The following is a 4937-nucleotide window of genomic DNA, read 5'->3' as shown; positions in this document are numbered from 1 at the left end:
TTTTGTTACCGACATGCATCAATGTACACTTATCCACATTAAATCTCATTTACCATGTCGTGGCCCATTTCTCAAGTGTAGGTCTTCTCAATCCTCCTGCATCTTCACTACTCTGAATAACTTTGTATCATCTGCAAATTTAATCACCTCACTCGTTGTGCCAATTTCCAGGTCATTTATAAATATGTTGAAGAGCACGGGTCCAAACGCCGAACCCTGTGACACTCCACTCATGACGCCTTTCCAGTCCAAACATTGTCCATTTACCCCCACTCTCTGTTTACTATCCGCCAGTCAGTTTTTAATCCACATGAGTATTTCACCATCGATTCCATGGCTCGCAATTTTTCAAAGTAGTCGTTCATGTGGAACCTTGTCAAACACCTTCTGAAAATTCTGTTTTAATGCAGTTTAAAACACTAACATAACAGCATCTATTGGTAAATCTGTCCCACCTGCATATTGTTTTCCATGCATATGAGTTGTGGTATGCAGTCTAGGGGCCACAGTGCATGCAACCAGAAAACAGAGAATTTTCTCAGTTCAAGTTCAAGCTTGTTCCCTTCAAAAGAGGTTTAGATTACAATTCCCAGAAGGATGCATGTTGTAAAGCCAGGAAGCTGATGACTCATCAGTAGGGTTGTCTAGAAAAACCTAAAGTTGGAAAAACAGGGTGAATTGAAGTTTTTCCCATGAATTTGATTGTGCTTGATCAGAAAATATTTTTATTTTTTAAAGCCCATCCTGGGGGTCCTTCAAAACTTCTGATTACATAAAATTCCATTTTTTAAAAAATTTACTATTATTTTTGCTTATTGCAGCAAATTTCTTGGTATTATAGCTATAACTTTTATGTTTTCACACTCAGCAATGATTCATTGCTAAAAAGATATTTTGGGCCTGATTCTGTATAGGATGTGAGGTCTCAGTAGCCACCTAAGTGGCTTTTGAGAATCGCACATGGGCATCCTGTATAGAATCGCATCTGTCTGTTAGCCTAAGCACCCGATTCTCTGACCGGCACCTATGTCAAAGATGCTGTTTAGAAAATCATGTCGCTGGTGAGCTGATCACAGCAAGGGAATCTCCCTGCTGCGATCAGCTGAATGGCAGCGAAACCCCTTAAATATACAGACTTTACATAGAAACATGATGGCAGATAAAGGCCAAATGGCCCATGCAGTGTGCCCATCCACAGTAACCATTATCTCTTCCTTTCTCTAAGAGATCCCAGGCTTTCTTGAAATCAGACGCAGTCTCTGTCACTACCACCTCTACCAGGAGACTGTTCCAGATATCTACCACCCTTAATGTAAAAAAGTATTTTCTTAGATTACTCCTGCTTGCAAACCCCTAAATCATCCCTGGCAGGAGAAATGCCCAATCCCTCCTGCCCCCCCCCCAACATCCCCAGCAGGAGGGATGCTCACTCCCTCCTGCCAGCAACCCCCTGAACCTCTGAGATGCACTGGGAGTGGTCTAAGACTCCGATTGGCCAGATATCATAGGAGTGGCCTTAGGGATCTGGCTAACATGGCGCCCGGGGTGGACTGCCCCCCCCCCCCCCATTACTACACCACTGAGTGAGGAACTATGCAGCGTAGGAGGTTGGGGAAGGCATCTAGACTGGTAAGGCGAATACTGTCAGCAATACACCATGTATCATCCTCATAATGTTTGACTGCCTCTATGATTGGCATGGTGGTGACTTCACAACCATTATTTAATCGTGGGTGACCTGGGCATAAATGGAGTGGTGGGCAAGGTTGTGGTCACTTTGTTTGGGTAGACTGGATGGACTGTGTGTATCTTTTTATGCCATCATTTATTGTGTTACAACAATTAGAAATGGATCAAACTTCTGGAAGACACATTTGCTACCTAGAAAAATTAGCCAGATCTGAATCCCAATTGCTGACCTGATTTACAGCAATAGAGTTGGGACTCTGATCTGGCCAGCCTTTCTTGCAGGATTGTGTATTTATGATCTGCATTTGGTCCATCTGGGTGTCTAAAAATTTGAAGTGTGTTTAAATCACTTGTACTCATGTATACCTATGAATTAACATATTCAGTCAATCTTCACACTTAGATGCCCTTTTACCTTATTCACCTTCAGTTTAGTAAGTTCCTCGCAAACATAATCCTCTGAAAATCGATCAGGGTCTGCCACACCTTCAGCTCTATATGCTTTTGTTTTCTGCGGTTCCACTCCTGGCGCTTCAGCTGTGAACATAGAACAGAAATATTTGTTAAGCAATTCAGCCTTATCTTTATCAGCTTCTACATATTCCTCCCCTTCATCTTTGAGTCTCACAATGCTACTTTTGCACTTCCTCCTCCTACTATTACCATATTTTTCTGATCATAAGATACATTCACCTGAAGAGGAGGAAAAACCAAGAAAAAAAAATATTTGGTTCAGAATTTTTTTCTTCTTGGGTTTTCCTCGTCTACATGTAGGTGCGTCTGGTGGTCTGGTGCTGGGAAGCCCGCAGCCCAAAGCCTGAAGCCACCCACAGCCCCTGGTACCTTTTTTAGTGACAGTGGTCCAGTGCGGTCTCCTGGACGGCTGCCTTTGTCTTAGAAGAGTGACACACAATGCAGGAGCGCAACCTTTGCTCTTCCTGCCTGGTCCTGCACCGCTCTGTGATTGGCTGCAGTCAGTAACTGACTGCAGCCAATCACAGAGCGGCGTAACCAGGCAGGAAGTGCAAAAGTCACGCTCCTGCACAGCTCTCTCTTCAGGAAGTCAGCACAGCACAGCTCTCTCTCCAGCACAACTGCCAGTGAGAGCAGCTGGGTGGTTAGCAATTGGAAGAATAGGTTGGTGTAGTTGCTTATGGTCAGAAAACAACTTTAAAAAACTGTTTTGTTTTGAAGCTTTTTGTGATAGGAGCTGTATTTGATTGTATCTTGTTATACAGAAACTTTGTGTCATTTTTGGGTCAAAGTACAGAGCTCATCTGTCATTAAAGCAGTAATGTATTATGGTGAATCAAGGGAATCAGTTATACATTGGGATCAGTTATACATTGGAGTTATTTGAGTAAAATCTTGATTTAAATGAATATCTGATTTATAACTTTGGTTATAAGTTTAAGGGTTAAGATATTTTTGTGGGTGGGATAGAACAGGGAAATTTCAATTATCCTTTCGGTTTTATGGATAGTTAGCGACCACAGTGTTTATTGTTTTTTTAGCCATCAAATATGGATTTAGGGTTTTGCTTCCTTTGGTTTTTTTTTAGTTAGGGAGTAGGTTTCATGGAAGAAACTGTCCCGGCCAATGAGAAGAACAAAAAAGATACCCAACGGATCCCAACAGAGGAATAAAAGAACTGGATACTTATTTGCAACAGAAGAAATCCTGTCTGCGGAAATCTATGAGGAAAATTTTTGGGACAAGTATTGATTGCATCTGAAAATATTGATTCCTTTAATTATCTCGAAAATTAAGAATGCAATATTTTTGGGATAACAAATAAACAATTATTTTAATATTTATTTTATTTCACCTGTTGTTTTTGTCTACTTGAGTGAAGGTTTATTTTAAATCTACATCTGTTTCCTGGCTCTAGAGAGAAATACTCGACTAAACAATTACCAATAAGATATTTAAAGTAAGTGTCTTTCTCAGACAGGAACTGGCTTACACTAGGTTGGTGGGCGGTGGGGAGTAGGGTTATGGATTGAAGGCTATATCAAAAAGGTGGGTTTTCAGTCTGCTTTTAAACAAGGGAAGGGAAGGGGCTTGGCAGTGTCACAACCCGGGCTCCTGTAAGGTGCAGCGAGCACCTGGGAATGTGACCAAAGCTGAAACCCGACGTGTCCCTTTCCACTAAGGGATCCTTCAGGTCTTTAGAACAGGCACATTCTAAACTTATCAGCATGCAAAGTATAAAGGCATCTTAGTCAGAAATGGCAAAGCAAAAATAAACTTTATTTCAACCACTGGTTGAATAAATCAAAAAAATATAGGCAACAGCCTTGTAGTTCAAGATGGACTGATATTGCATGAAATACAAAGGTTCACAATAATATAATTAGGCAGTTGAATCTGGGTCAGCACTGCCTTGTGTACAGTCCCCTGCTTCTGGACTTTAATCAGTCAAGAAATACAGTTCTCTTCACCAGAGCAGTAATAATCAGATAAGTAATGCTTTTATCCAACAGTCCAGAACACATAAGAATCACAGCATTATTCAGAGTTCAAAATCAAGCAAACGTTTCCCTCTAAACGTTGCTGTAGCAATCAGGCACAGCTGTGCAGGACCATCGAGATTTCCCAGCTGAATCATCAAACAGGAAATACATTCAAAATGGTTTGTCAGAAAACACACACATTCCTGCTTTACAGAAAACCTCAAAAATGTGGCTTCCCAGGAGAGCTTCACTGGCTTCAAACGGGTAAGAGACAAGCTTGCAGCATAAAGAAATTAAATCCCAATCTTAGGCTTACTGGGTCTCCATGGGTGTTGGCAGAGTGTCAGCTCCTACACAGCTTTCCTGCCCCTCCATGGCTTCTCCTTCTGGCTGTACTCCAGGGTCCCAGACAGGAGGTAACTCATCTGCCTCAGCATGGGACAGTCTGTGAGAGACTGCCTCCTCTCAGCTTCCCATTCTCCCGTCTCTCCTCTCCCCCCCTCATATGTCCCCTGTGCCTCGTTATATCCTGTGGATAACCACTCCCCCCTCTGAGAAGGTGGGGGGGAAGGGTTTTCCACACACCGGCTTGCTTCCTGCTATTACAGGCTGGTTTCTCCCTAGCCCTGATTTTAACAGGCTGTTCAAACTGAATAAGCTTTCTGACAGTGACAGGTCTGCATGGAGTGTAGGATTTTTCTCTTAATCTTATCCTGCCCTGTCTCTTCTACCTACATGTCAGAATCAGAGCAGAAGTCAGCTTCATCAATCAATTGGCAGGTCACCTGATCA

The 4937-nt window shown here is 42.3% G+C and overlaps 1 long non-coding RNA gene across 1 annotated transcript; it reads right to left on the bottom strand.

Moving 5' to 3' along the window:
- Positions 1 to 468: 468 nt before the first annotated feature.
- LOC117363135 lies at positions 469 to 4608 on the bottom strand. The gene is made up of 3 exons (XR_004539982.1): positions 4462 to 4608; positions 2114 to 2226; positions 469 to 654 (listed from the first exon to the last, which is right to left on the bottom strand). It is a non-coding gene; the product is annotated as an uncharacterized LOC117363135 (long non-coding RNA).
- Between the last annotated feature and the right edge of the window lie 329 nt (positions 4609 to 4937).

This window comes from Geotrypetes seraphini, chromosome 6, assembly GCF_902459505.1.
Source record: "Geotrypetes seraphini chromosome 6, aGeoSer1.1, whole genome shotgun sequence".
Taxonomy (NCBI): domain Eukaryota; kingdom Metazoa; phylum Chordata; class Amphibia; order Gymnophiona; family Dermophiidae; genus Geotrypetes; species Geotrypetes seraphini.
This window is presented reverse-complemented; position numbering and strand designations above follow the sequence as displayed.